This window comes from Bombus fervidus, chromosome 1 (assembly GCF_041682495.2).
Source record: "Bombus fervidus isolate BK054 chromosome 1, iyBomFerv1, whole genome shotgun sequence".
Classification (NCBI taxonomy): Eukaryota; Metazoa; Arthropoda; class Insecta; order Hymenoptera; family Apidae; genus Bombus; species Bombus fervidus.
In genome coordinates this window covers 6,267,531-6,287,488 of record NC_091517.1, presented here as the reverse complement: position 1 = coordinate 6,287,488, position 19,958 = coordinate 6,267,531, and positions in this window count along the sequence as shown.

Below are 19,958 nucleotides of genomic sequence, written 5' to 3'. Positions count from 1 at the left end.
CGCGTAAAATGCAGTAATATGGGCGCTTAAACGTCGAAATATCTCCAACGGGACGGAAATTACGGTCATTTTTCGTCGAAATCGACGAATGATCGAGTTTTGCGAGTTGTTGGGCTTGTTTCGAAGCTTGATACAGCGTGCACTGTGTTCTGCGCGTAAAATGCAGTAATTTGGGCGCTTAAACGTCGAAATATCTCCAACGGGAAGGAAATTACGGTCATTTTTCGTCCAAATCGACGAATGATCGAGTTTTGCGAGTTGTTGGGCTTGTTGCGAAACTTTACACAGCGTGCACTGTGTTCTGAGCGTAAAATGCAGTAATTTGGGCGCTTAAACGTCGAAATATCTCCAACGGGACGGAAATTTCGGTCATTTTCCGTCGAATTCGACGAATGATCGACTTTTGCGAGTTGTTGGGCTTCTGCCGACGCTCGATACAGCGTGCACTGTGTTCTGCGCGTAAAATGCAGTAATTTGGGCGCTTAAACGTCGAAATATCTCCAACGGGAAGGAAATTACGGTCATTTTTCGTCGAAATCGACGAATGATCGAGTTTTGCGAGTTGTTGGGATTTTCTCGACGCTCGAGACAGCGCACACTGTGTTCTGCGCGTAAAATGCAGTAATTTGGGCGTTTAAACGTCGAAATATCTCCAACGGGAAGGAAATTACGGTCATTTTTCGTCGAAATCGACGAATGATCGAGTTTTGCGAGTTGTTGGGCTTCTTCCGACGCTCGATATAGCGTGCACTGTGTTCTGCGCGTAAAATGCAGTAATTTGGGCGTTTAAACGTCGAAATATCTCCAACGGGAAGGAAATTGCGGTCCTTTTTCGACGAAATCGACGAATGATCGAGTTTTGCGAGTTGTTGGGCTTCTTCCGACGCTCGATACAGCGTGCACTGTGTTCTGCGCGTAAAATGCAGTAATCTGGGCGCTTAAACGTCGAAATATCTCCAACGGGACGGAAATTACGGTCATTTTTCGTCGAAATCGACGAATGATCGAGTGTTGCGTGTTGTTGGGCTTCTTCCGACGCTCGATACAGCGTGCACTGTGTTCTGCGCGTAAAATGCAGTAATTTGGGCGCTTAAACGTCGAAATATCTCCAACGGGAAGGAAATTACGGTCATTTTTCGTCCAAATCGACGAATGATCGAGTTTTGCGAGTTGTTGGGCTTCTTCCGACGCTCGATACGGCGTGCACTGTGTTATGCGCGTAAAATGCAGTAATATGGGCGTTTAAACGTCGAAATATCTCCAACGGGAAGGAAATTACGGTCATTTTTCGTCGAAATCGACGAATGATCGAGTTTTGCGAGTTGTTGGGCTTCTTCCGACGCTTGATACAGCGTGCACTGTGTTCTGCGCGTAAAATGCAGTAATTTGGGCGCTTGAACGTCGAAATATCTCCAACGGGACGGAAATTACGGTCATTTTTCGTCGAAATCGACGAATGATCGAGTTTTGCGAGTTGTTGGGCTTGTTTCGAAGCTTGATACAGCGTGCACTGTGTTCTGCGCGTAAAATGCAGTAATTTGGGCGCTTGAACGTCAAAATATCTCCAACGGGAAGGAAATTACGGTCATTTTTCGTCCAAATCGACGAATGATCGAGTTTTGCGAGTTGTTGGGCTTGTTTCGAAACTTTACACAGCGTGCACTGTGTTCTGCGCGTAAAATGCAGTAATTTGGGCGCTTGAACGTCGAAATATCTCCAACGGGAAGGAAATTACGGTCATTTTTCGTCCAAATCGACGAATGATCGAGTTTTGCGAGTTGTTGGGCTTGTTGCGAAACTTTACACAGCGTGCACTGTGTTCTGAGCGTAAAATGCAGTAATTTGGGCGTTTAAACGTCGAAATATCTCCAACGGGAAGGAAATTGCGGTCCTTTTTCGACGAAATCGACGAATGATCGAGTTTTGCGAGTTGTTGGGCTTGTTTCGAAGCTTGATACAGGGTGCACTGTGTTCTGCGGGTAAAATGCAGTAATTTGGGCGCTTAAACGTCGAAATATCTCCAACGGGACGGAAATTACGGTCATTTTTCGTCGAAATCGACGAATGATCGAGTTTTGCGTGTTGTTGGGCTTCTTCCGACGCTCGATACAGCGTGCACTGTGTTCTGCGCGTAAAATGCAGTAATATGGGCGCTTAAACGTCGAAATATCTCCAACGGGACGGAAATTACGGTCATTTTTCGTCGAAATCGACGAATGATCGAGTTTTGCGAGTTGTTGGGCTTGTTTCGAAGCTTGATACAGCGTGCACTGTGTTCTGCGCGTAAAATGCAGTAATTTGGGCGCTTAAACGTCGAAATATCTCCAACGGGAAGGAAATTACGGTCATTTTTCGTCCAAATCGACGAATGATCGAGTTTTGCGAGTTGTTGGGCTTGTTGCGAAACTTTACACAGCGTGCACTGTGTTCTGAGCGTAAAATGCAGTAATTTGGGCGCTTAAACGTCGAAATATCTCCAACGGGACGGAAATTTCGGTCATTTTCCGTCGAATTCGACGAATGATCGACTTTTGCGAGTTGTTGGGCTTCTGCCGACGCTCGATACAGCGTGCACTGTGTTCTGCGCGTAAAATGCAGTAATTTGGGCGCTTAAACGTCGAAATATCTCCAACGGGAAGGAAATTACGGTCATTTTTCGTCGAAATCGACGAATGATCGAGTTTTGCGAGTTGTTGGGATTTTCTCGACGCTCGAGACAGCGCACACTGTGTTCTGCGCGTAAAATGCAGTAATTTGGGCGTTTAAACGTCGAAATATCTCCAACGGGAAGGAAATTACGGTCATTTTTCGTCGAAATCGACGAATGATCGAGTTTTGCGAGTTGTTGGGCTTCTTCCGACGCTCGATATAGCGTGCACTGTGTTCTGCGCGTAAAATGCAGTAATTTGGGCGTTTAAACGTCGAAATATCTCCAACGGGAAGGAAATTGCGGTCCTTTTTCGACGAAATCGACGAATGATCGAGTTTTGCGAGTTGTTGGGCTTCTTCCGACGCTCGATACAGCGTGCACTGTGTTCTGCGCGTAAAATGCAGTAATCTGGGCGCTTAAACGTCGAAATATCTCCAACGGGACGGAAATTACGGTCATTTTTCGTCGAAATCGACGAATGATCGAGTGTTGCGTGTTGTTGGGCTTCTTCCGACGCTCGATACAGCGTGCACTGTGTTCTGCGCGTAAAATGCAGTAATTTGGGCGCTTAAACGTCGAAATATCTCCAACGGGAAGGAAATTACGGTCATTTTTCGTCCAAATCGACGAATGATCGAGTTTTGCGAGTTGTTGGGCTTCTTCCGACGCTCGATACGGCGTGCACTGTGTTATGCGCGTAAAATGCAGTAATATGGGCGTTTAAACGTCGAAATATCTCCAACGGGAAGGAAATTACGGTCATTTTTCGTCGAAATCGACGAATGATCGAGTTTTGCGAGTTGTTGGGCTTCTTCCGACGCTTGATACAGCGTGCACTGTGTTCTGCGCGTAAAATGCAGTAATTTGGGCGCTTAAACGTCAAAATATCTCCAACGGGAAGGAAATTACGGTCATTTTTCGTCCAAATCGACGAATGATCGAGTTTTGCGAGTTGTTGGGCTTGTTTCGAAACTTTACACAGCGTGCACTGTGTTCTGCGCGTAAAATGCAGTAATTTGGGCGCTTGAACGTCGAAATATCTCCAACGGGAAGGAAATTACGGTCATTTTTCGTCCAAATCGACGAATGATCGAGTTTTGCGAGTTGTTGGGCTTGTTGCGAAACTTTACACAGCGTGCACTGTGTTCTGAGCGTAAAATGCAGTAATTTGGGCGTTTAAACGTCGAAATATCTCCAACGGGAAGGAAATTGCGGTCCTTTTTCGACGAAATCGACGAATGATCGAGTTTTGCGAGTTGTTGTTCTTCTTCCGACGCTCGATACAGCGTGCACTGTGTTCTGCGCGTAAAATGCAGTAATTTGGGCGCTTAAACGTCGAAATATCTCCAACGGGACGGAAATTACGGTCATTTTTCGTCGAAATCGACGAATGATCGAGTTTTGCGTGTTGTTGGGCTTCTTCCGACGCTCGATACAGCGTGCACTGTGTTCTGCGCGTAAAATGCAGTAATATGGGCGCTTACACGTCGAAATATCTCCAACGGGACGGAAATTACGGTCATTTTTCGTCGAAATCGACGAATGATCGAGTTTTGCGAGTTGTTGGGCTTGTTTCGAAGCTTGATACAGCGTGCACTGTGTTCTGCGCGTAAAATGCAGTAATTTGGGCGCTTAAACGTCGAAATATCTCCAACGGGAAGGAAATTACGGTCATTTTTCGTCCAAATCGACGAATGATCGAGTTTTGCGAGTTGTTGGGCTTGTTGCGAAACTTTACACAGCGTGCACTGTGTTCTGAGCGTAAAATGCAGTAATTTGGGCGCTTAAACGTCGAAATATCTCCAACGGGACGGAAATTTCGGTCATTTTCCGTCGAATTCGACGAATGATCGACTTTTGCGAGTTGTTGGGCTTCTTCCGACGCTCGATACAGCGTGCACTGTGTTCTGCGCGTAAAATGCAGTAATTTGGGCGCTTAAACGTCGAAATATCTCCAACGGGAAGGAAATTACGGTCATTTTTCGTCGAAATCGACGAATGATCGAGTTTTGCGAGTTGTTGGGCTTCTTCCGACGCTCGATATAGCGTGCACTGTGTTCTGCGCGTAAAATGCAGTAATTTGGGCGTTTAAACGTCGAAATATCTCCAACGGGAAGGAAATTGCGGTCCTTTTTCGACGAAATCGACGAATGATCGAGTTTTGCGAGTTGTTGGGCTTCTTCCGACGCTCGATACAGCGTGCACTGTGTTCTGCGCGTAAAATGCAGTAATCTGGGCGCTTAAACGTCGAAATATCTCCAACGGGACGGAAATTACGGTCATTTTTCGTCGAAATCGACGAATGATCGAGTTTTGCGTGTTGTTGGGCTTCTTCCGACGCTCGATACAGCGTGCACTGTGTTCTGCGTGTAAAATGCAGTAATTTGGGCGCTTAAACGTCGAAATATCTCCAACGGGAAGGAAATTACGGTCATTTTTCGTCCAAATCGACGAATGATCGAGTTTTGCGAGTTGTTGGGCTTGTTTCGAAGCTTGATACAGGGTGCACTGTGTTCTGCGCGTAAAATGCAGTAATTTGGGCGCTTAAACGTTGAAATATCTCCAACGGGACGGAAATTACGGTCATTTTTCGTCGAAATCGACGAATGATCGAGTTTTGCGAGTTGTTGGGCTTCTTCCGACGCTTGATACAGCGTGCACTGTGTTCTGCGCGTAAAATGCAGTAATTTGGGCGCTTAAACGTCGAAATATCTCCAACGGGAAGGAAATTACGGTCATTTTTCGTCGAAATCGACGAATGATCGAGTTTTGCGAGTTTTTGGGCTTGTCTGTACTCTTGATACCGTGTGCACTGTGTTCTGCGCGTCAAATGCAGTAATTTGGGCGTTTAAACGTCGAAATATCTCCAACGGGACGGAAATTACGGTCATTTTTCGTCGAAGTCGACGAATGATCGAGTTTTGCGAGTTGATGGGATTTTCTCGACGCTCGATACAGCGTGCACTGTGTTCTGCGCGTAAAATGCAGTAATTTGGGCGCTTAAACGTCGAAATATCTCCAACGGGAAGGAAATTACGGTCATTTTTCGTCGAAATCGACGAATGATCGAGTTTTGCGAGTTGTTGGGCTTGTTCCGAAACTTTACACAGCGTGCACTGTGTTCTGCGCGTAAAATGCAGTAATATGGGCGCTTAAACGTCGAAATATCTCCAACGGGACGGAAATTACGGTCATTTTTCGTCGAAATCGACGAATGATCGAGTTTTGCGAGTTGTTGGACTTGTTTCGAAGCTTGATACAGCGTGCACTGTGTTCTGCGCGTAAAATGCAGTAATTTGGGCGCTTAAACGTCGAAATATCTCCAACGGGAAGGAAATTACGGTCATTTTTCGTCCAAATCGACGAATGATCGAGTTTTGCGAGTTGTTGGGCTTGTTTCGAAACTTTACACAGCGTGCACTGTGTTCTGCGCGTAAAATGCAGTAATTTGGGCGCTTAAACGTCGAAATATCTCCAACGGGAAGGAAATTACGGTCATTTTTCGTCCAAATCGACGAATGATCGAGTTTTGCGAGTTGTTGGGCTTGTTGCGAAGATTGATACAGCGTGCACTGTGTTCTGCGCGTAAAATGCAGTAATTTGGGCGCTTAAACGTTGAAATATCTCCAACGGGACGGAAATTACGGTCATTTTTCGTCGAAATCGACGAATGATCGAGTTTTGCGTGTTGTTGGGCTTCTTCCGACGCTCGATACAGCGTGCACTGTGTTCTGCGCGTAAAATGCAGTAATCTGGGCGCTTAAACGTCGAAATATCTCCAACGGGACGGAAATTACGGTCATTTTTCGTCGAAATCGACGAATGATCGAGTGTTGCGTGTTGTTGGGCTTCTTCCGACGCTCGATACAGCGTGCACTGTGTTCTGCGCGTAAAATGCAGTAATTTGGGCGCTTAAACGTCGAAATATCTCCAACGGGAAGGAAATTACGGTCATTTTTCGTCCAAATCGACGAATGATCGAGTTTTGCGAGTTGTTGGGCTTCTTCCGACGCTCGATACGGCGTGCACTGTGTTATGCGCGTAAAATGCAGTAATATGGGCGTTTAAACGTCGAAATATCTCCAACGGGAAGGAAATTACGGTCATTTTTCGTCGAAATCGACGAATGATCGAGTTTTGCGAGTTGTTGGGCTTCTTCCGACGCTTGATACAGCGTGCACTGTGTTCTGCGCGTAAAATGCAGTAATTTGGGCGCTTGAACGTCGAAATATCTCCAACGGGACGGAAATTACGGTCATTTTTCGTCGAAATCGACGAATGATCGAGTTTTGCGAGTTGTTGGGCTTGTTTCGAAGCTTGATACAGCGTGCACTGTGTTCTGCGCGTAAAATGCAGTAATTTGGGCGCTTAAACGTCAAAATATCTCCAACGGGAAGGAAATTACGGTCATTTTTCGTCCAAATCGACGAATGATCGAGTTTTGCGAGTTGTTGGGCTTGTTTCGAAACTTTACACAGCGTGCACTGTGTTCTGCGCGTAAAATGCAGTAATTTGGGCGCTTGAACGTCGAAATATCTCCAACGGGAAGGAAATTACGGTCATTTTTCGTCCAAATCGACGAATGATCGAGTTTTGCGAGTTGTTGGGCTTGTTGCGAAACTTTACACAGCGTGCACTGTGTTCTGAGCGTAAAATGCAGTAATTTGGGCGTTTAAACGTCGAAATATCTCCAACGGGAAGGAAATTGCGGTCCTTTTTCGACGAAATCGACGAATGATCGAGTTTTGCGAGTTGTTGTTCTTCTTCCGACGCTCGATACAGCGTGCACTGTGTTCTGCGCGTAAAATGCAGTAATTTGGGCGCTTAAACGTCGAAATATCTCCAACGGGACGGAAATTACGGTCATTTTTCGTCGAAATCGACGAATGATCGAGTTTTGCGAGTTGTTGGACTTGTTTCGAAGCTTGATACAGCGTGCACTGTGTTCTGCGCGTAAAATGCAGTAATTTGGGCGCTTAAACGTCGAAATATCTCCAACGGGAAGGAAATTACGGTCATTTTTCGTCCAAATCGACGAATGATCGAGTTTTGCGAGTTGTTGGGCTTGTTTCGAAACTTTACACAGCGTGCACTGTGTTCTGCGCGTAAAATGCAGTAATTTGGGCGCTTAAACGTCGAAATATCTCCAACGGGAAGGAAATTACGGTCATTTTTCGTCCAAATCGACGAATGATCGAGTTTTGCGAGTTGTTGGGCTTGTTGCGAAGATTGATACAGCGTGCACTGTGTTCTGCGCGTAAAATGCAGTAATTTGGGCGCTTAAACGTTGAAATATCTCCAACGGGACGGAAATTACGGTCATTTTTCGTCGAAATCGACGAATGATCGAGTTTTGCGTGTTGTTGGGCTTCTTCCGACGCTCGATACAGCGTGCACTGTGTTCTGCGCGTAAAATGCAGTAATCTGGGCGCTTAAACGTCGAAATATCTCCAACGGGACGGAAATTACGGTCATTTTTCGTCGAAATCGACGAATGATCGAGTGTTGCGTGTTGTTGGGCTTCTTCCGACGCTCGATACAGCGTGCACTGTGTTCTGCGCGTAAAATGCAGTAATTTGGGCGCTTAAACGTCGAAATATCTCCAACGGGAAGGAAATTACGGTCATTTTTCGTCCAAATCGACGAATGATCGAGTTTTGCGAGTTGTTGGGCTTCTTCCGACGCTCGATACGGCGTGCACTGTGTTATGCGCGTAAAATGCAGTAATATGGGCGTTTAAACGTCGAAATATCTCCAACGGGAAGGAAATTACGGTCATTTTTCGTCGAAATCGACGAATGATCGAGTTTTGCGAGTTGTTGGGCTTCTTCCGACGCTTGATACAGCGTGCACTGTGTTCTGCGCGTAAAATGCAGTAATTTGGGCGCTTGAACGTCGAAATATCTCCAACGGGACGGAAATTACGGTCATTTTTCGTCGAAATCGACGAATGATCGAGTTTTGCGAGTTGTTGGGCTTGTTTCGAAACTTTACACAGCGTGCACTGTGTTCTGCGCGTAAAATGCAGTAATTTGGGCGCTTGAACGTCGAAATATCTCCAACGGGAAGGAAATTACGGTCATTTTTCGTCCAAATCGACGAATGATCGAGTTTTGCGAGTTGTTGGGCTTGTTGCGAAACTTTACACAGCGTGCACTGTGTTCTGAGCGTAAAATGCAGTAATTTGGGCGTTTAAACGTCGAAATATCTCCAACGGGAAGGAAATTGCGGTCCTTTTTCGACGAAATCGACGAATGATCGAGTTTTGCGAGTTGTTGTTCTTCTTCCGACGCTCGATACAGCGTGCACTGTGTTCTGCGCGTAAAATGCAGTAATTTGGGCGCTTAAACGTCGAAATATCTCCAACGGGACGGAAATTACGGTCATTTTTCGTCGAAATCGACGAATGATCGAGTTTTGCGAGTTGTTGGACTTGTTTCGAAGCTTGATACAGCGTGCACTGTGTTCTGCGCGTAAAATGCAGTAATTTGGGCGCTTAAACGTCGAAATATCTCCAACGGGAAGGAAATTACGGTCATTTTTCGTCCAAATCGACGAATGATCGAGTTTTGCGAGTTGTTGGGCTTGTTTCGAAACTTTACACAGCGTGCACTGTGTTCTGCGCGTAAAATGCAGTAATTTGGGCGCTTAAACGTCGAAATATCTCCAACGGGAAGGAAATTACGGTCATTTTTCGTCCAAATCGACGAATGATCGAGTTTTGCGAGTTGTTGGGCTTGTTGCGAAGATTGATACAGCGTGCACTGTGTTCTGCGCGTAAAATGCAGTAATTTGGGCGCTTAAACGTTGAAATATCTCCAACGGGACGGAAATTACGGTCATTTTTCGTCGAAATCGACGAATGATCGAGTTTTGCGTGTTGTTGGGCTTCTTCCGACGCTCGATACAGCGTGCACTGTGTTCTGCGCGTAAAATGCAGTAATCTGGGCGCTTAAACGTCGAAATATCTCCAACGGGACGGAAATTACGGTCATTTTTCGTCGAAATCGACGAATGATCGAGTGTTGCGTGTTGTTGGGCTTCTTCCGACGCTCGATACAGCGTGCACTGTGTTCTGCGCGTAAAATGCAGTAATTTGGGCGCTTAAACGTCGAAATATCTCCAACGGGAAGGAAATTACGGTCATTTTTCGTCCAAATCGACGAATGATCGAGTTTTGCGAGTTGTTGGGCTTCTTCCGACGCTCGATACGGCGTGCACTGTGTTATGCGCGTAAAATGCAGTAATATGGGCGTTTAAACGTCGAAATATCTCCAACGGGAAGGAAATTACGGTCATTTTTCGTCGAAATCGACGAATGATCGAGTTTTGCGAGTTGTTGGGCTTCTTCCGACGCTTGATACAGCGTGCACTGTGTTCTGCGCGTAAAATGCAGTAATTTGGGCGCTTGAACGTCGAAATATCTCCAACGGGACGGAAATTACGGTCATTTTTCGTCGAAATCGACGAATGATCGAGTTTTGCGAGTTGTTGGGCTTGTTTCGAAGCTTGATACAGCGTGCACTGTGTTCTGCGCGTAAAATGCAGTAATTTGGGCGCTTAAACGTCAAAATATCTCCAACGGGAAGGAAATTACGGTCATTTTTCGTCCAAATCGACGAATGATCGAGTTTTGCGAGTTGTTGGGCTTGTTTCGAAACTTTACACAGCGTGCACTGTGTTCTGCGCGTAAAATGCAGTAATTTGGGCGCTTGAACGTCGAAATATCTCCAACGGGAAGGAAATTACGGTCATTTTTCGTCCAAATCGACGAATGATCGAGTTTTGCGAGTTGTTGGGCTTGTTGCGAAACTTTACACAGCGTGCACTGTGTTCTGAGCGTAAAATGCAGTAATTTGGGCGTTTAAACGTCGAAATATCTCCAACGGGAAGGAAATTGCGGTCCTTTTTCGACGAAATCGACGAATGATCGAGTTTTGCGAGTTGTTGTTCTTCTTCCGACGCTCGATACAGCGTGCACTGTGTTCTGCGCGTAAAATGCAGTAATTTGGGCGCTTAAACGTCGAAATATCTCCAACGGGACGGAAATTACGGTCATTTTTCGTCGAAATCGACGAATGATCGAGTTTTGCGTGTTGTTGGGCTTCTTCCGACGCTCGATACAGCGTGCACTGTGTTCTGCGCGTAAAATGCAGTAATATGGGCGCTTACACGTCGAAATATCTCCAACGGGACGGAAATTACGGTCATTTTTCGTCGAAATCGACGAATGATCGAGTTTTGCGAGTTGTTGGGCTTGTTTCGAAGCTTGATACAGCGTGCACTGTGTTCTGCGCGTAAAATGCAGTAATTTGGGCGCTTAAACGTCGAAATATCTCCAACGGGAAGGAAATTACGGTCATTTTTCGTCCAAATCGACGAATGATCGAGTTTTGCGAGTTGTTGGGCTTGTTGCGAAACTTTACACAGCGTGCACTGTGTTCTGAGCGTAAAATGCAGTAATTTGGGCGCTTAAACGTCGAAATATCTCCAACGGGACGGAAATTTCGGTCATTTTCCGTCGAATTCGACGAATGATCGACTTTTGCGAGTTGTTGGGCTTCTTCCGACGCTCGATACAGCGTGCACTGTGTTCTGCGCGTAAAATGCAGTAATTTGGGCGCTTAAACGTCGAAATATCTCCAACGGGAAGGAAATTACGGTCATTTTTCGTCGAAATCGACGAATGATCGAGTTTTGCGAGTTGTTGGGCTTCTTCCGACGCTCGATATAGCGTGCACTGTGTTCTGCGCGTAAAATGCAGTAATTTGGGCGTTTAAAGGTCGAAATATCTCCAACGGGAAGGAAATTGCGGTCCTTTTTCGACGAAATCGACGAATGATCGAGTTTTGCGAGTTGTTGGGCTTCTTCCGACGCTCGATACAGCGTGCACTGTGTTCTGCGCGTAAAATGCAGTAATCTGGGCGCTTAAACGTCGAAATATCTCCAACGGGACGGAAATTACGGTCATTTTTCGTCGAAATCGACGAATGATCGAGTTTTGCGTGTTGTTGGGCTTCTTCCGACGCTCGATACAGCGTGCACTGTGTTCTGCGTGTAAAATGCAGTAATTTGGGCGCTTAAACGTCGAAATATCTCCAACGGGAAGGAAATTACGGTCATTTTTCGTCCAAATCGACGAATGATCGAGTTTTGCGAGTTGTTGGGCTTGTTTCGAAGCTTGATACAGGGTGCACTGTGTTCTGCGCGTAAAATGCAGTAATTTGGGCGCTTAAACGTTGAAATATCTCCAACGGGACGGAAATTACGGTCATTTTTCGTCGAAATCGACGAATGATCGAGTTTTGCGAGTTGTTGGGCTTCTTCCGACGCTCGATACAGCGTGCACTGTGTTCTGCGCGTAAAATGCAGTAATTTGGGCGCTTAAACGTCGAAATATCTCCAACGGGAAGGAAATTACGGTCATTTTTCGTCGAAATCGACGAATGATCGAGTTTTGCGAGTTGTTGGGCTTCTTCCGACGCTCGATATAGCGTGCACTGTGTTCTGCGCGTAAAATGCAGTAATTTGGGCGTTTAAACGTCGAAATATCTCCAACGGGAAGGAAATTGCGGTCCTTTTTCGACGAAATCGACGAATGATCGAGTTTTGCGAGTTGTTGGGCTTCTTCCGACGCTCGATACAGCGTGCACTGTGTTCTGCGCGTAAAATGCAGTAATCTGGGCGCTTAAACGTCGAAATATCTCCAACGGGACGGAAATTACGGTCATTTTTCGTCGAAATCGACGAATGATCGAGTTTTGCGTGTTGTTGGGCTTCTTCCGACGCTCGATACAGCGTGCACTGTGTTCTGCGTGTAAAATGCAGTAATTTGGGCGCTTAAACGTCGAAATATCTCCAACGGGAAGGAAATTACGGTCATTTTTCGTCCAAATCGACGAATGATCGAGTTTTGCGAGTTGTTGGGCTTGTTTCGAAGCTTGATACAGGGTGCACTGTGTTCTGCGCGTAAAATGCAGTAATTTGGGCGCTTAAACGTTGAAATATCTCCAACGGGACGGAAATTACGGTCATTTTTCGTCGAAATCGACGAATGATCGAGTTTTGCGAGTTGTTGGGCTTCTTCCGACGCTTGATACAGCGTGCACTGTGTTCTGCGCGTAAAATGCAGTAATTTGGGCGCTTAAACGTCGAAATATCTCCAACGGGAAGGAAATTACGGTCATTTTTCGTCGAAATCGACGAATGATCGAGTTTTGCGAGTTTTTGGGCTTGTCTGTACTCTTGATACCGTGTGCACTGTGTTCTGCGCGTCAAATGCAGTAATTTGGGCGTTTAAACGTCGAAATATCTCCAACGGGACGGAAATTACGGTCATTTTTCGTCGAAGTCGACGAATGATCGAGTTTTGCGAGTTGATGGGATTTTCCCGACGCTCGATACAGCGTGCACTGTGTTCTGCGCGTAAAATGCAGTAATTTGGGCGCTTAAACGTCGAAATATCTCCAACGGGAAGGAAATTACGGTCATTTTTCGTCGAAATCGACGAATGATCGAGTTTTGCGAGTTGTTGGGCTTGTTCCGAAACTTTACACAGCGTGCACTGTGTTCTGCGCGTAAAATGCAGTAATATGGGCGCTTAAACGTCGAAATATCTCCAACGGGACGGAAATTACGGTCATTTTTCGTCGAAATCGACGAATGATCGAGTTTTGCGAGTTGTTGGGCTTGTTTCGAAGCTTGATACAGCGTGCACTGTGTTCTGCGCGTAAAATGCAGTAATTTGGGCGCTTAAACGTCGAAATATCTCCAACGGGAAGGAAATTACGGTCATTTTTCGTCCAAATCGACGAATGATCGAGTTTTGCGAGTTGTTGGGCTTGTTTCGAAACTTTACACAGCGTGCACTGTGTTCTGCGCGTAAAATGCAGTAATTTGGGCGCTTAAACGTCGAAATATCTCCAACGGGAAGGAAATTACGGTCATTTTTCGTCCAAATCGACGAATGATCGAGTTTTGCGAGTTGTTGGGCTTGTTGCGAAGATTGATACAGCGTGCACTGTGTTCTGCGCGTAAAATGCAGTAATTTGGGCGCTTAAACGTTGAAATATCTCCAACGGGACGGAAATTACGGTCATTTTTCGTCGAAATCGACGAATGATCGAGTTTTGCGTGTTGTTGGGCTTCTCCCCACGCTCGATACAGCGTGCACTGTGTTCTGCGCGTAAAATGCAGTAATTTGGGCGCTTAAACGTCGAAATATCTCCAACGGGAAGGAAATTACGGTCATTTTTCGTCCAAATCGACGAATGATCGAGTTTTGCTAGTTGTTGGGCTTCTTCCGACGCTCGATACAGCGTGCACTGTGTTCTGCGCGTAAAATGCAGTAATTTGGGCGCTTAAACGTCGAAATATCTCCAACGGGAAGGAAATTACGGTCATTTTTCGTCGAAATCGACGAATGATCGAGTTTTGCGAGTTGTTGGGCTTCTTCCGACGCTCGATATAGCGTGCACTGTGTTCTGCGCGTAAAATGCAGTAATTTGGGCGTTTAAACGTCGAAATATCTCCAACGGGAAGGAAATTACGGTCATTTTTCGTCCAAATCGACGAATGATCGAGTTTTGCGAGTTGTTGGGCTTCTTCCGACGCTCGATACGGCGTGCACTGTGTTCTGCGCGTAAAATGCAGTAATATGGGCGTTTAAACGTCGAAATATCTCCAACGGGAAGGAAATTACGGTCATTTTTCGTCGAAATCGACGAATGATCGAGTTTTGCGAGTTGTTGGGCTTGTTTCGAAGATTGATACAGCGTGCACTGTGTTCTGCGCGTAAAATGCAGTAATTTGGGCGCTTAAACGTTGAAATATCTCCAACGGGACGGAAATTACGGTCATTTTTCGTCGAAATCGACGAATGATCGAGTTTTGCGTGTTGTTGGGCTTCTTCCGACGCTCGATACAGCGTGCACTGTGTTCTGCGCGTAAAATGCAGTAATCTGGGCGCTTAAACGTCGAAATATCTCCAACGGGACGGAAATTACGGTCATTTTTCGTCGAAATCGACGAATGATCGAGTGTTGCGTGTTGTTGGGCTTCTTCCGACGCTCGATACAGCGTGCACTGTGTTCTGCGCGTAAAATGCAGTAATTTGGGCGCTTAAACGTCGAAATATCTCCAACGGGAAGGAAATTACGGTCATTTTTCGTCCAAATCGACGAATGATCGAGTTTTGCGAGTTGTTGGGCTTCTTCCGACGCTCGATACGGCGTGCACTGTGTTATGCGCGTAAAATGCAGTAATATGGGCGTTTAAACGTCGAAATATCTCCAACGGGAAGGAAATTACGGTCATTTTTCGTCGAAATCGACGAATGATCGAGTTTTGCGAGTTGTTGGGCTTCTTCCGACGCTTGATACAGCGTGCACTGTGTTCTGCGCGTAAAATGCAGTAATTTGGGCGCTTGAACGTCGAAATATCTCCAACGGGACGGAAATTACGGTCATTTTTCGTCGAAATCGACGAATGATCGAGTTTTGCGAGTTGTTGGGCTTGTTTCGAAGCTTGATACAGCGTGCACTGTGTTCTGCGCGTAAAATGCAGTAATTTGGGCGCTTAAACGTCAAAATATCTCCAACGGGAAGGAAATTACGGTCATTTTTCGTCCAAATCGACGAATGATCGAGTTTTGCGAGTTGTTGGGCTTGTTTCGAAACTTTACACAGCGTGCACTGTGTTCTGCGCGTAAAATGCAGTAATTTGGGCGCTTGAACGTCGAAATATCTCCAACGGGAAGGAAATTACGGTCATTTTTCGTCCAAATCGACGAATGATCGAGTTTTGCGAGTTGTTGGGCTTGTTGCGAAACTTTACACAGCGTGCACTGTGTTCTGAGCGTAAAATGCAGTAATTTGGGCGTTTAAACGTCGAAATATCTCCAACGGGAAGGAAATTGCGGTCCTTTTTCGACGAAATCGACGAATGATCGAGTTTTGCGAGTTGTTGTTCTTCTTCCGACGCTCGATACAGCGTGCACTGTGTTCTGCGCGTAAAATGCAGTAATTTGGGCGCTTAAACGTCGAAATATCTCCAACGGGACGGAAATTACGGTCATTTTTCGTCGAAATCGACGAATGATCGAGTTTTGCGTGTTGTTGGGCTTCTTCCGACGCTCGATACAGCGTGCACTGTGTTCTGCGCGTAAAATGCAGTAATATGGGCGCTTACACGTCGAAATATCTCCAACGGGACGGAAATTACGGTCATTTTTCGTCGAAATCGACGAATGATCGAGTTTTGCGAGTTGTTGGGCTTGTTTCGAAGCTTGATACAGCGTGCACTGTGTTCTGCGCGTAAAATGCAGTAATTTGGGCGCTTAAACGTCGAAATATCTCCAACGGGAAGGAAATTACGGTCATTTTTCGTCCAAATCGACGAATGATCGAGTTTTGCGAGTTGTTGGGCTTGTTGCGAAACTTTACACAGCGTGCACTGTGTTCTGAGCGTAAAATGCAGTAATTTGGGCGCTTAAACGTCGAAATATCTCCAACGGGACGGAAATTTCGGTCATTTTCCGTCGAATTCGACGAATGATCGACTTTTGCGAGTTGTTGGGCTTCTTCCGACGCTCGATACAGCGTGCACTGTGTTCTGCGCGTAAAATGCAGTAATTTGGGCGCTTAAACGTCGAAATATCTCCAACGGGGAAGGAAATTACGGTCATTTTTCGTCGAAATCGACGAATGATCGAGTTTTGCGAGTTGTTGGGCTTCTTCCGACGCTCGATATAGCGTGCACTGTGTTCTGCGCGTAAAATGCAGTAATTTGGGCGTTTAAAGGTCGAAATATCTCCAACGGGAAGGAAATTGCGGTCCTTTTTCGACGAAATCGACGAATGATCGAGTTTTGCGAGTTGTTGGGCTTCTTCCGACGCTCGATACAGCGTGCACTGTGTTCTGCGCGTAAAATGCAGTAATCTGGGCGCTTAAACGTCGAAATATCTCCAACGGGACGGAAATTACGGTCATTTTTCGTCGAAATCGACGAATGATCGAGTTTTGCGTGTTGTTGGGCTTCTTCCGACGCTCGATACAGCGTGCACTGTGTTCTGCGTGTAAAATGCAGTAATTTGGGCGCTTAAACGTCGAAATATCTCCAACGGGAAGGAAATTACGGTCATTTTTCGTCCAAATCGACGAATGATCGAGTTTTGCGAGTTGTTGGGCTTGTTTCGAAGCTTGATACAGGGTGCACTGTGTTCTGCGCGTAAAATGCAGTAATTTGGGCGCTTAAACGTTGAAATATCTCCAACGGGACGGAAATTACGGTCATTTTTCGTCGAAATCGACGAATGATCGAGTTTTGCGAGTTGTTGGGCTTCTTCCGACGCTCGATACAGCGTGCACTGTGTTCTGCGCGTAAAATGCAGTAATTTGGGCGCTTAAACGTCGAAATATCTCCAACGGGAAGGAAATTACGGTCATTTTTCGTCGAAATCGACGAATGATCGAGTTTTGCGAGTTGTTGGGCTTCTTCCGACGCTCGATATAGCGTGCACTGTGTTCTGCGCGTAAAATGCAGTAATTTGGGCGTTTAAACGTCGAAATATCTCCAACGGGAAGGAAATTGCGGTCCTTTTTCGACGAAATCGACGAATGATCGAGTTTTGCGAGTTGTTGGGCTTCTTCCGACGCTCGATACAGCGTGCACTGTGTTCTGCGCGTAAAATGCAGTAATCTGGGCGCTTAAACGTCGAAATATCTCCAACGGGACGGAAATTACGGTCATTTTTCGTCGAAATCGACGAATGATCGAGTTTTGCGTGTTGTTGGGCTTCTTCCGACGCTCGATACAGCGTGCACTGTGTTCTGCGTGTAAAATGCAGTAATTTGGGCGCTTAAACGTCGAAATATCTCCAACGGGAAGGAAATTACGGTCATTTTTCGTCCAAATCGACGAATGATCGAGTTTTGCGAGTTGTTGGGCTTGTTTCGAAGCTTGATACAGGGTGCACTGTGTTCTGCGCGTAAAATGCAGTAATTTGGGCGCTTAAACGTTGAAATATCTCCAACGGGACGGAAATTACGGTCATTTTTCGTCGAAATCGACGAATGATCGAGTTTTGCGAGTTGTTGGGCTTCTTCCGACGCTTGATACAGCGTGCACTGTGTTCTGCGCGTAAAATGCAGTAATTTGGGCGCTTAAACGTCGAAATATCTCCAACGGGAAGGAAATTACGGTCATTTTTCGTCGAAATCGACGAATGATCGAGTTTTGCGAGTTTTTGGGCTTGTCTGTACTCTTGATACCGTGTGCACTGTGTTCTGCGCGTCAAATGCAGTAATTTGGGCGTTTAAACGTCGAAATATCTCCAACGGGACGGAAATTACGGTCATTTTTCGTCGAAGTCGACGAATGATCGAGTTTTGCGAGTTGATGGGATTTTCCCGACGCTCGATACAGCGTGCACTGTGTTCTGCGCGTAAAATGCAGTAATTTGGGCGCTTAAACGTCGAAATATCTCCAACGGGAAGGAAATTACGGTCATTTTTCGTCGAAATCGACGAATGATCGAGTTTTGCGAGTTGTTGGGCTTGTTCCGAAACTTTACACAGCGTGCACTGTGTTCTGCGCGTAAAATGCAGTAATATGGGCGCTTAAACGTCGAAATATCTCCAACGGGACGGAAATTACGGTCATTTTTCGTCGAAATCGACGAATGATCGAGTTTTGCGAGTTGTTGGGCTTGTTTCGAAGCTTGATACAGCGTGCACTGTGTTCTGCGCGTAAAATGCAGTAATTTGGGCGCTTAAACGTCGAAATATCTCCAACGGGAAGGAAATTACGGTCATTTTTCGTCCAAATCGACGAATGATCGAGTTTTGCGAGTTGTTGGCTTGTTTCGAAACTTTACACAGCGTGCACTGTGTTCTGCGCGTAAAATGCAGTAATTTGGGCGCTTAAACGTCGAAATATCTCCAACGGGAAGGAAATTACGGTCATTTTTCGTCCAAATCGACGAATGATCGAGTTTTGCGAGTTGTTGGGCTTGTTGCGAAGATTGATACAGCGTGCACTGTGTTCTGCGCGTAAAATGCAGTAATTTGGGCGCTTAAACGTTGAAATATCTCCAACGGGACGGAAATTACGGTCATTTTTCGTCGAAATCGACGAATGATCGAGTTTTTGCGTGTTGTTGGGCTTCTCCCGACGCTCGATACAGCGTGCACTGTGTTCTGCGCGTAAAATGCAGTAATTTGGGCGCTTAAACGTCGAAATATCTCCAACGGGAAGGAAATTACGGTCATTTTTCGTCCAAATCGACGAATGATCGAGTTTGCTAGTTGTTGGGCTTCTTCCGACGCTCGATACAGCGTGCACTGTGTTCTGCGCGTAAAATGCAGTAATTTGGGCGCTTAAACGTCGAAATATCTCCAACGGGAAGGAAATTACGGTCATTTTTCGTCGAAATCGACGAATGATCGAGTTTTGCGAGTTGTTGGGCTTCTTCCGACGCTCGATATAGCGTGCACTGTGTTCTGCGCGTAAAATGCAGTAATTTGGGCGTTTAAACGTCGAAATATCTCCAACGGGAAGGAAATTACGGTCATTTTTCGTCCAAATCGACGAATGATCGAGTTTTGCGAGTTGTTGGGCTTCTTCGACGCTCGATACGGCGTGCACTGTGTTCTGCGCGTAAAATGCAGTAATATGGGCGTTTAAACGTCGAAATATCTCCAACGGGAAGGAAATTACGGTCATTTTTCGTCGAAATCGACGAATGATCGAGTTTGCGAGTTGTTGGGCTTGTTTCGAAGATTGATACAGCGTGCACTGTGTTCTGCGCGTAAAATGCAGTAATTTGGGCGCTTAAACGTTGAAATATCTCCAACGGGACGGAAATTACGGTCATTTTTCGTCGAAATCGACGAATGATCGAGTTTTGCGTGTTGTTGGGCTTCTTCCGACGCTCGATACAGCGTGCACTGTGTTCTGCGCGTAAAATGCAGTAATTTGGGCGCTTAAACGTCGAAATATCTCCAACGGGAAGGAAATTACGGTCATTTTTCGTCCAAATCGACGAATGATCGAGTTTTGCGAGTTGTTGGGCTTCTTCCGACGCTCGATACGGCGTGCACTGTGTTCTGCGCGTAAAATGCAGTAATATGGGCGTTTAAACGTCGAAATATCTCCAACGGGAAGGAAATTACGGTCTTTTTCGTCGAAATCGACGAATGATCGAGTTTTGCGAGTTGTTGGGCTTGTTTCGAAGATTGATACAGCGTGCACTGTGTTCTGCGCGTAAAATGCAGTAATTTGGGCGCTTAAACGTTGAAATATCTCCAAC